At 38.9% G+C, this 12,843-nt stretch overlaps 1 long non-coding RNA gene across 8 annotated transcripts in view; it reads right to left on the reverse strand.

Moving 5' to 3' along the window:
- The window catches only part of LOC137857855 (uncharacterized), a 168,362-nt gene that overhangs the window by 86,078 nt on the left and 69,441 nt on the right, over positions 1-12,843 (reverse strand). For all 8 annotated transcript variants that reach the window (XR_011097295.1, XR_011097296.1, XR_011097297.1 and 5 more), the window contains one exon: positions 2,030-2,120. This is a non-coding gene — a long non-coding RNA (uncharacterized lncRNA). The remainder of the gene's footprint in view (positions 1-2,029; positions 2,121-12,843) is intronic.

Consider the following 12,843-nt stretch of genomic DNA (forward strand, 5'->3'; position numbering starts at 1 on the left):
TTAGCTCCTGCCCAGCACTGAAGTCAGTCATGATTGAGGATGGACAGGCTGATCAGTTTCTAAGATGGTGAGGGACAGCTCCAAGTTCACTTCCGAGCTCAATTCTTCCCTCAGAAAGGTACCAGTATTCTCTCCTCACATAATTTTTTTATTTTAAAACTTGGTTATTTTGAAGTTGGAGACTAATTACAACAGCATATAACTCAAGTGTACAGACAATGACAGATACAATGGCCAAAGACCTGACATCCACAACAACAACAAATTCAAGCCCTTTTTTATTTTACTAAATCTAAGAAGTATGAACATGTCTTGGGCTTAAAGAATTAAGATAGTTTTTGAGGCACAAGAACAAGGCGAACTTCTTAAAATCCCTAACTACAAGGATAAATATGCTCTTTTGAAAGCTATAGAGGCAATTGTACACACACTGCAAAGTATAATATTTGGTTCACTGATTATTTCCATCTGATCAGCTCCTTACATCAAATCAGCCATCCCTTGTCAGGAGATACCCACAGAACCCAAAGTTCCATCACATCTCCATTGTTTGGTTCCAGCTGTACAGAAACCACAGCTCTATTTGTAACCTTTCTCCAGAATGCTTTGACAGTTGGAAGCTTTATGAGAACATACAGAGGTGAATCCAAGCAGTTGAACACTGTAAGCATAACTTCACTGGAAAATGCAAGCATCAACATATTCCAGAAGAAATTCCCCAGTTTGTCCTCTCCTTAGTAGAAGTCCCCAGAGCGAAGGTGAGAAAATGAGAACCTGATAATGACCAGTGATTACTCATCTTTCTCATCTTAGAAAGATTATGTATTACAAGATAAATGCAAATAATAGATATGAAAACAAAACAAATAATAATGAAATATAAAGTACAAACTGTAAAACCAAAAAAAAAAGTCATTTAGCTCCTCTTATACATCTAAATGACTAAATGACGAAGTTAACCATCAATCCTGGATAACGACTTGCTCTTTTTTTTTTTTTTTTAACCAGCAGAAATCATGTCCCATTTCTGGTGATTATCGATAAGAGTCCTGGTTAGAAGCAAAACAATTGCTTCTTCCATTTTTTTTTTATCTAAGGTTAAGAAAGGACTACACTCTCATAGAAATAAAATATTTTCATCTGATTTCATGTAGAGTTTTTTTTACAGTAGCAATTTGAATTAGGCAAGCTACTGATACTGTGATACGAAGTTGATTTGATCTGTTCTTTATCAGCCTGCAGTGATTTACTGACATGGACATTTAACTCTTGCTTTCTTGTTATTTCAATAAAATCTTGACAGTTGAGCCTGTTACCTCAGGGCAGATGTAATTTCACCAAGGAATTGGAGAGAAACACCTGACTCAGTTTCTTAAGCTTTCTTTTTCACCCCTTTGTCCTTAATAAGGACAACAGATCCACTTTACATAAAAACTACAGGCCTATACTACCTATAAGGTTAAAAAAAAAAAAAAAATCACCTTGATGAGGTGCCCATTCCAAATTCCTATTAATTACTGAAGACTCATGTTTTGCACTGACTTTTTACACTGCTGTCTTCCACCCTTCAGATCCCCACATGAAGTCTGCCTTGCTGTGGAACAGGAAGAACATCACATGAGAATGGAGGATCCTGTTAGCAAGCGTGCGCTCCCACAGGGCTACATGCCGCAGCGCTCCCCTTGCTTGCAACCCTCTCTCTAAGCCCTTCCACTGTAGCCAGACTAGTAATCCAGAGCAGAAAGAAGGTCACTGCTACCCCACAGCACATGTGAGCTAGACATCACGTTATGGAAACATCATGCAGGTTCCTTTTGAATAAATGCAGGAATTGACATCCTAGTCCATACAATTTCCATACAAAGCTGACATCTACCAACATTTAGCATTTTATTACTGAGATGTTTCATCCTTAGAGAAGATGAGAAACATACTTTATGACAATGCAGTGTGTTTGATATTTTCGGTTTTCTCTCTAGATCTGTATCTTGCAGGACCTCCGAAAGAAACATTTATCTTGAAAACTTACCTGCAGAGCAGGTGCTTCATGAGTGCAGACTGGACTTGGATCTTCCAGGAGGCCCTTTGTGAACATCATATGCAGATGAGATAAGGGTTACCTGAAGAATAAGACAAGACATTTTAAGGGAATCATTATAATGCATCAACATGGAAATAAAACGTTAGGCCATGTTTTCCATTTCCCCTTATGGTTTTCATTAACTGGAATATTTTCCAAGTCAGCTAATGCAAGGAAAAACACATATTCATGTATATGAAGGTTTGGAAGTTTCCACAGCACTCCTCAGCAAGCAAATAAGAAATATGTGCACTTCTACCTAGAATACCTGTCCACATTCTGACAAATGTATACTTATACAGACCACTGTATGCTGCAGAAACCCATCAGGAGAGGAGGCAGGGGACAACAGCTGTCTTCTAGCCAGGAGAATCTCAAAATGCTTTCTCATGGCATCAACTATAGTTGATCTGTTTAACAGAGCCATAGAGAAGGAAACTCTTCAATTCTCTTAAAAGCTCACTAAGCTCTTTTGGCGCAGAAAGAAGAAAACACATATCCCCAGTAAGTCAACAGCTTTTACTGTGAGCCATGATTTGTCCGCTGACAGAAAACAACTCCTCACAGCGCACCTTCTTGGGAACACATGTGCCTAAAAGGTGGGGGAAAAAGTGGGGGCCATCTAGGCCACAGCAGAATTAGACTTAATCATCTAATCTTTAGACCTGCACAAGCCAGGACAGGCATCACAGTCTCACACTTGCACTTGGTTTAGAATTTAGGCTAGAATTACAAGCACCCAGAATTGAGAATATATTTCAGCTGTGGTGAGCAGCACTGCTGCTGTGTGAGCAAACTTGAACTACTTACTGCTCAGAGAAAATGATTTCAAGGTCTTACTGCTTGTGAGACCGCTCCTGGAGCGGAGTGTTCACCTCTGGGGCACCCAGCACAAGAAGGACATGGGCTTATTAGAACAAGTCCAGAGAAGGGTTAACAAGATGACCAAGGGGCTGGAGCCCCTCTCCTACAAGGACAGGATTAGGGAGTTGAGGTTGTTCAGCCTGGGGAAGAGAAGGCTGTGGGTAGACCTTATAGCAGCCTCTCAGTACCTAACAGGGGCCTACAGAAAAGGTGGGGAGGAACTCCCCAGGGAGAGTAGTGATAGGACAAGGGGGAATAGCTTTAAACCAAAAGAGAGTAGGTTTAGGTTACACATCATGAAGTTCTTTACTCAGAGGGCACTGAGGCATTGGAACAGGTTTCCCAGAAGCTGTGGATGCCTCATCACTCAAATTGTTCAAGGCCAGGCTGGATGAAGCTTTGAGGAACCTGGTCTGGTGGGAGGTGTTCATGCCCGTGGCGGGGGGGGGGGGGGGGGGGGGGGGGGGGGGGGAGGAATTACATTCATCTTTTAGGTCTCTTCCAACCCAAACCATTCTGTGAATCTGCAACAATGGTAGCTCAGCATAAGGCAGCTAATAAGTTCACCAGTATTTTGAACTCTACATTGCTGCTGCTACATTGCTGTCTAGAGTCAGGTCTGAAAAAGTCTCAGAACAGAATGTAAATATATCCTTCAGAATGCAGCTTCAGTACAAGTCCGAGACTTATTTTCTGGATTAAAAGCAGTTCAGAGGCACAAAAGAGCATTGTAAATTACAAGTGTTCCAGTCAAAATAGCCATCTGTGGTCCTCAGTGACATCTCCTGATGGTGCACACATCAAGATTCATACTTAGAGAACTCATCTACATTCAGATTTCACTATCTCTGGGAATTAATACTGTGCATTTTTTTGACCACCTTAAAAACATAAGATGTGCTTAGCAAATGATGCCAGGAGAACAAGAAAAATCACTCAACTTTTCAGAACACCTGAATCCCCCACTTCACCCCAGTTGTACCAGTACACTCATTTGCTTGTCACCAGTAACACGATCTTCCTGCATTAACCCTAAGCCCAAAAAGGAAAACATTTGCATGAACTTCTCCAGTATAAAAGTGATTAGAGATGGAATAAGTTGTTCTATTTATAAACTTTACTACCCATGGGAAACAGATTAAAGTGATGGATAGGATGTGACCTTCAATTTATTAATGATTTAGCACAGTCAACTGTGATTACTTGTACAGAGACAAGAACATTTGAATTCACACCAGAACCCCTGCTCACAGACTGCTTCCATTTTCCTCTGCAATACACATATCCTTACTTTAAACTAAACTGTAATTCATTCAAAGATATCAAACTTGGTATGTCAAAAATTGATTCAACTGAGCAGCTCAGTTTTAGAGCACTTGCATGTTTAAATGGCTGCAGCATCATATGGCTCAAAGCTTTTTACTTGTGATGTTTCAAGTTCTGTTGGACTTCTACTCTGCAAGCAAATTATGTAGAATATTACCAGAAAAGAAAGTGAACTTTATCAAACATGCAAATGTATGTGAAGGACAGGGTAGAGTGTTTTGACTAATCACAGTGAAGAAAGTTATAACCATTTTTAAAAGCAGCTAGAAACAACTGACATTATTATTATTTTTTTAATTCAAAATTCACACCAAGTTCAGTCATTTGCGAAAATCATCTCAGTGTAATTGCCATACCAACACCATTTAGCATGCTCCTTTCTCTTTCTTCTTCTGATTGAAATATACGTCAAGTAATTACATACAATTAAATGTATTCTTTTCAATGCTCTTCCTTAGTTCCTTTTTTGATTTCACTACAATTACTGCAAGCTTTCTTTTACTAATCAACTTGTACTTTTCAAATAACTCTGCATGCATTTCACACATCAAGGGGAACAATACAAAATTTTGTTGCCCTTGCAGAATGGTCACCTTGGTCGTCAATCTTTACATTGGAAGCAAATCAACTAAAAAGCTACTTAGATACTAATCTTTCAACTGTTTTGTTTATTTTAAACAGAATTTGGAGAAGACCCTTTCAAGAAATAGGATATTTGTAGTCTTCCCTGACAGAAGGTTATTGCACATTGGAAATTTGTCCTGCCTGACAAGGGTCTTGTAATGGGGTCCACACAGCAGAAAGAATGAAATAGTCAAACTGCAGCGCAAAATGGATTTTCTTCCTTTTCCTGCAGGTTAGCATTTAAATGAAACACTACTGTGTGCAGTTCTGGGCACCACAGTATAAAAAGGACATGAAACTGTTGGAGAGTGTCCAGAGGAGGGCTACGAAGATGGTGAAAGGCCTGGAGGGGAAGACGTACGAGGAACGGCTGAGGGCACTGGGCCTGTTCAGCCTGGAGAAGAGGAGGCTGAGGGGAGACCTCATCGCAGTCTACAACTTCCTCGTAAGGGGGTGTCGAGAGGCAGGAGACCTTTTCTCCATTAACACCAGCGACAGGACCCGCGGGAATGGGGTTAAGCTGAGGCAGGGGAAATTTAGGCTTGACATCAGGAGGGGGTTCTTCACAGAGAGGGTGGTTGCACACTGGAACAGGCTCCCCAGGGAAGTGGTCACTGCACCGAGCCTGTCTGAATTTAAGAAGAGATTGGACTGTGCACTTAGTCACATGGTCTGAACTTTTGAGTAGACCTGTGCGGTGTCAAGAGTTGGACTTGATGATACTTAAGGGTCCCTTCCAACTCAGGATATTCTATGATTCTATGATTCACAAGCTACAGTACGGTAAAACAGCTCATTCACTTGAGACACGAGCATAAAAAACACACAGCATTCTCCAGAACAACACACTCCATCTCTGCTACACTGAATTAAGTCTTGCAGTAAAGATTACCTTTTGCTATGCTCTTAAGCCTGAGTATGTCCTAAGGTCTAGTAATACCACAATGAAAACAACAATAAATGCTCATAAGTCGACATAAATACAGGATCTCCCTCCATTATCAAATCATAATTGTGGACATCTTCCTAGTCCCCTACATTCTAGGAACACAAATCCTTTCCAGCCATCATTACGTGTTGTGTTACTGTCATCTCTCTATTGCCAAGACACTCAAAGTATGCTACAGCCTCAACTATGACAGTTACAAGTCCCACTCCTATTTTTCAGAGGTTGCCTGTCCAAATTCTAGTAGAACATAATAGTAGCTGCTGCTACTGCTGCCTAAAATGCATAGAAATTAGTGTAACTGCTAACAAACCTTTTTTTTTTTTTTTTTGGCTTCTTTCAAGATTAGCACAATTGTTTCCACTCCTTTCAGCAAGTAGATTGCCACAAAAAAAAACAAACAAAAAAAAAAAACAATAAAATAAACAAGAACCTATAGAAAGCAGGAGAACATCCACTTCTCTTGACATATCCATATTCTAGGCACATAATGTCACCATCTGATTTTCTTAAGTGTACTCCAGCAGCATAAAACCATTCAGGCCTTCATTTCTTCTTAAAGCTTAACAAACTGTCCAAAAACACCAATATACCTTAAGCTGGACCAGTTCTCTCTAAAAAAAAAAACACCACTAAAAATATCTAATGAACAAAGTAAGGTTAATGGAGCTTGCTTCTATATATAGCATGTTGATGAGCTCCACCCAAAATGCTGCCTCCAATAGTTGTATCATGGTGATGGAAGATCTGCTTGACTGACTGGTGAAATGAAAGGGAAGGCTAGTAACAGAGGCTGTAATTAGAGAGAAGAAAGTATTAGAATCAGCTGGAAGCCCTGATAGGTGGTAGCTCCCCACCTGAGCTCATGCTCCTAAGGAACCTGTTACTCATTTTGTTCTAAATCTTATTATTTCACTGTTCTGAGAAGAGTTATTTTCAGATCAGAAACAGCCACTGGTGCTGCATTGTAGAAAACCAGATGCTGTTATCTACAGGTGTTTTTGATTGTATTGTAATTTTGAACACACAATAAAAATAAATAAAAATTAAAAATATTAATAAATAATTTTAAAAAAGCACAGGGAGAGCAGCTGTGGCATGGTTCTGTGTTCAGGCTTGGGTCACTGTGAATGACTTAGGGAAGCCACTGAAGTATTGCAACCAGTCATAACTTGTCTCTTGAAACAAAGGTGAGCTGTTCCTCCATTCCCAGGCTCATATAACCCAGAAAACTGCCCATTCCATTCCTATCACAGGATGGTCCTTTCTTGGAGTCAGTCCAGTAATGACCGTATCAGAATCAGAAATAAGACACTATTAAAATAAGTATCAATTAAAGGAATAGTATTGCTTTATATAATGTACTGGCAACTTAATTTAACTGTATCTTCTAATGCACATAGACATATTAGCAGCATGTAGGTCACTTTTGGCCATTTTTTTTCTCTGGAAATAATTAAAGGGTTATGTGAAAGCTTAAAGTTAGCTAGAGCTTAGAAAACTATATCTTCAGCAGCTGAGATAATATTTAGATCATACAGATGACAGAAAATAAGTAAAATGGATGATGATAATATGTTGTTTTTTTTTTTTTTTTGTTTTTTTTTTTTTTCCCTGCACTTCCCTGAATGTTTTTAGGTTTTAATTTTAATTTGGTGAGGGCACAGTCTTGGAGACGAAATACAACAGCTGATCTTAATAGCCTTTTAGCCTTAATAGCCTTTTTTCAAAAACTGGAAAATTAGAAAGAGATCTGTCATCAAAAATATCTAATAATATTATTATTTATTTCTGTCTTTTGGGAAATGGACTCCTATATCTGCTGTGTGATTTCCTGACACAGCTGTTTTCTATGCCGTAATACTTTCCGCCCTCCCTCCCCCAAGACATGCTCTGGCACCTCTGAGAGTCTGTGTCACCTGCTGCTGTTAATATATAATGCTTTCAACAGTATCCTCATACTTTGCCCTCTGTGAAACTACAGAATGTATGACTATCATTCAATTTTTCTACTTAAAGGAAGTTACTCACTGATTTCACTATATTTTGCCATTAATCTCTGAATACAATATTTCATGAGCATTCTTTGATCAGATATGTATAAAAATAAAATTCACAGAAAAAAATGATACATGATGAAGTTTGGATACCCCTTGAAATTATAGTTTAAATTAGCTAATATGTATGAACTTGCATGAAACTCTGAGAAGCAGCTTCTAATAAGTAGTCTTTAGTTCTCATAAACTCAGGCCATGAGTTTGCCATGCATAAAGATAAAGACAAACTACCTTTCTATGCAGGAAATGATGTGGGTGCACAGAAAGCCCTTAGAGGACATTTAGGGCTATATTTTGGTTCCCAAAGTGTTTTCACCTCAAGTCCAACTAATTTATAGGGGCCCAGCCTCTCACTGTTGCCTCCAATTCTTCTCAGCTGATCTCTCAGAAAAGGTTTAACACAGAACAAGTGCTTTCACCTTGTATTTTTGTTTGAAAATTTATGCTTCTATTCTGCATCTGAAGAAGTCATCAGTAATACTAATGGGCATAGGAAAATACATTCTTTTTCCCCATGAACCTATGATATTGTTAAACAAGTTCATGAGGAAAAGTTTCTTTTGCCTTTCAGACATTAGGCATTGGCCAGCGTTCAAGGAAGCACATCCATCCAGATGAACAGTCTTGTTCCTGTACTAAGCAGCCAAATTCATCCCTGGAGTAATACCAATTAATATTTATAAGGGATATATGGCAGACATGAATTTACCCCATGAGAAGAGGCAAAATTGGTGTATCATATATTCTGGCAGGACATACTAGTAGGTTATGTTCTGCAGAAAACAGTGATATGTAGACCTGAGATACATAGGTTTTATTTTTAACATACATTTTAAAAATTAATTTTGGCAGCCACAGCTCCATTAAGTATAAATCTCCTCAAAACAAAATTCCCAAAGTACATTCAGCTTCTTTCCTCAACTCGTTTCAGACAGAATATGGATGGATGCATGCCAAAAATATCTTTACATATGATTTAGAAAGAAAGCATTGAGCCTGTCTGCCTTACTTCAGAAGTATAGATTAGACCATGCATCCACCATCAATAACTGTGCAGAAGCATATGCTGAAGACTGAATCTCTGCCACTAAGGGCTGGATTCTTTATGGACTTGTGATGATTCATGGTTACCCTCTGGAGAATAATAAACACTGGGAAATCCATATGCTAGAGTTCACTGTCTCCCATGTGGGGGGAAATGATCATCCTGAGAAAAGGAAATTGCAGTGAAGGAACGTGCCATGAAATTGCAATGTAATGTCATAGGACTTGCATCAAGGGAGTATTCCAGCTTCTGTAACTTAGACCGTCCCTGAAATTGTGCTAAATTACCATCTGGATTTACTGTCTGGTTGACTTTTCTTGAGAAGGATTATTAAACTTTATTATTTGGGCTGTAAGGATACTTGGTCATGACCTTAATGGCATAAACTGAGTTTTCATACTTATTGGGTATGACAGCAGGAAAATTTCCACTTTCTTTGTCTTGCAATGGTGTAAATTAATTTCAAAAACTGGACATTGAAATGACATGCCCCAAAGACCAAGAATTTGCATTGTACTTCATAAACTATGATGCAGTGAGACAGAGTGAATTTCTGCATCAAGCTGACAGTCACCTGCAATATCTTGGAGTCACATGGACAGAATTTTCTGTTATGTTTGCAGTCTGGAAAATATCAATAAAAAAGGAGAGCTTAGGTAAATATCACTCAGAAGCCAGCTAGCACTAAATAGGACTCCCATAAATACCCTTAGGATTTCAATGGAAATTCTGAGCCTGTCTCCAGCAGGAAGGCGTCCGCTTGTTTGATTTGAGAGTCCGTATATGAGATTCTCAGACACTAAAATTAGAAAGCTTTGAAAGTGACAAGTAGCATATTATGCTTGGTTCAGTTACCTGGCTTTCATTATTGCTGACTACTGGACCAGAAAATATTATACATTAAGCATCTGCATTATTGAAATATCAAAAAAAAAAAAAAAAAAAAAAAAAAAAAAGAGGGATAATAGATATATTTTGCTATAAAATGCTATAAAAACCATGACACCTAGATATTTTAAGCAGATATATATCTCATTTTTGGTTGTAATAAAGGACTTCTGAGTTGGTGGTGTTGAACACCTGCAACATATTGTTGGAACAAGTCCTTTCGAGCCATATTCCTGGGCACCTCGAGGAGAAGAAGGTGCTCAGGAACAGTCAGCATGGGCTTGCCGAGGGTAAACAATGCCTGACCAACTTGATTGCCCTCAATGATAAAATGCCTAGATTTGTGGACAGGGGGAAAGCTGTAGCTGTTTTTTACCTTGACTTTAGCAAGAGTTTCAACGCTGTCTGCCGCTGTGTTTTTGTACTCCAGTTAGGACATTATGGTCTGGATAGGTGGACAGCTAGGTAACTAAAAATACTGGCTGGCTGGCTGGGTTCAGCAGGAAGCAGTTAATGGCCATTTTCTACCTGGATGTGGTAGACCGCCAGGCAGGGGTCTACAGTGTGCCAAAGTATTACCTCAGGAGACTGCAATGGGATCTGTCCTGTTTAACACCTCTGTCAATGTTCACTCATTTCTTCCAGTGACTAGAAAGAGGTGGAGGAAGGAGCTCAGCAAGTTTACAGATGACAATAAATGGGGCCCAAATAATGCTCTCAATGCCAGGGAAGGCAGGATGGTCATTCAGAAGGACCTAGCCATCCTGGAGAAGTGGACGCACAGGAACATCATGAAATTCAGCAAAGATAACTGAAAAGTCCTGCAAACAAATAACCCCTTGCAACAACAGCGTAGTCTAGAATATCCAGTTTTAGGACTCCCAGTTGATGACAGACATCAAGAAACTAAAGCAAATTTAGCAGAGGGCCAACAATATGCTCAGGAGGCTGGAGCACTGGCTCTGTGAGGAGAAAGAGAAACGGCTTGTTCAGTCTGGAGGGAAGACAACTTCCAAGGGATTGAACACCAGCTTTCCAATACCTGTAAAGAGATCTTCAAGAAGACGGAGCCAGGCTATTTGCAGTGTTTCATGGCAGTAAGATGAAAGGAAACATATCTCTGATGATATTAATTCTAGAATACACGCTTCTGTGAGAAGCAAAAGGAATTAATCACATTTCCTCAGGTTTTATTGAAGAGATAGGAAACCTTTGCATGACTTCATAATCTGTCAGGCATTTCAAAATGCTGTATCAAGGATTTTTTTTTTCCTTGTCCCCTAATCTCCACTATGTAAAGTCTGTCCATAGGTGAAGATACAATCCACAATTCTTGCACATATCTCACAGTGGAATAAACTATGAATTTTTAGCAAAGTAATTGCTCTTCACAGTCATGTCATATTTCCTCAGTACAATATTTGGAAAAACGTGTTTTAGGAATCATTCATTGGCATGGTTTCTCAGTAGAGGTTTACCTAGATGGTCTGATTTCTTATAACTGTTTGTGTCTGGGGAGGAAATAAACTCTGAGGTTTCCAGGATTAGCATGCAAATTATTATTTTTAGTTTCAGGTCCTTGCTTGTTCATGATACACTATGTTTTCCAACTGTAAAGGGGCATTTCCTTTGCTAACCATCAGCCTGAAAGAGTTAAAATGCAAACTGTAACCTGTGAGAAGAAAGAAGAACCATTTTAAAGCTCAGAGGCTCCATGACCCTTTCTCTCACACCTTGAGTTTGGCAGGTTTACTTTTGGTTTGCTTGTTAAACCAGGGTCATGTCCACTAAGTCCAGAGAATCGCTTATCTGAGATCAAGTCACAACACAGTGGAATCAGAACTAGCAGAAGGAAAACACAAGTAGAGACTTTTCATCTTATGAATTTAAACAACAGCTACATGATAGCAATAGGAGAGGCCAAGGAAGAGCAAATCTAGTGTTTTTTACCTACCTGCTACAACTGCAAACAGCTAGACCAATTGGGTGAAGCAAATGTAAAGGACTGTAGCATACACCATTTCTCTTACATTTCAAAAGCCTGTAATAAAAGAGGATTTTTTGACCAGATGTCTAAAATCCTCTCTTTGCAGGCAGGAAGCACAAATGGTGCTTAAGTGGAACAGCACATGCAAAGACTCTATAGAGGAGAGGATTTTATAAAAGATACTTATCTCTTAAACAGATGTCCAAAACTCTTCTCTGGATAATTTTATTTTTATTTTTTGTATAATACTGTTTTTTTATTTGCCATATGCATATTATGTCATAATTGGTAGCTACTCCATAATTAATATATGTAGGCCCATAATTATAAGGTTGCATTGTTGCAGTGCCAGAAACTTGAACCAAGATGGGGAAAAAAAAGTCACAGACTGTTACAACGCAAAAGACCTACCTTATGGAATCTTTGGCTTAAAAAAAAAAAAAAAAAAAAAATTTCAATCTTCATAAAAGACAATGAGTTTTGAGTCGTGACTTTTGGATGCTTATTAAAAGTGAGGCTGTTCTACACTTGATTAGATTCTTACTGCTAGTGTTGTCTCAACTGCACTAGTAAATAAAAATGGACCAGGATCTACCTGGCAATGTATGGATCTTGTGTGTAGAGTTAAATTTTCTTTCTTTCCAAAACAGAGAGGTTGTGGTCAAATTACCTATTCCTGTTAGTCCCTAGCTCATGCTAATCCTCAAACTGAGACTGGGAATTGTCTGGGAGTTTTCTTATTGTCGGGAGACAAGACCATGCCAAGAACTGTACTTATACCTAGCAACAGCAGGAAATGATCCAACACCATGGATATGCACTATTTACTTTACCACTAAGAAGCAACTGAAATGCATAAAGGGGCAATAATGAAAGGAATATACATCATTTTCTGAATCTTGCTTGAGAAAAAAATATACATATAAATCTTGTAGCCTACGTAATCAGGCCAGGCCTGTGAATGTCTCACTGAATCAGTGGGTTTGGGCAGAAGGGGTCAAAGATCATAATGTCTTATTTGGATTG

This window comes from Anas acuta, chromosome 5, assembly GCF_963932015.1.
Source record: "Anas acuta chromosome 5, bAnaAcu1.1, whole genome shotgun sequence".
NCBI lineage: Eukaryota > Metazoa > Chordata > Aves > Anseriformes > Anatidae > Anas > Anas acuta.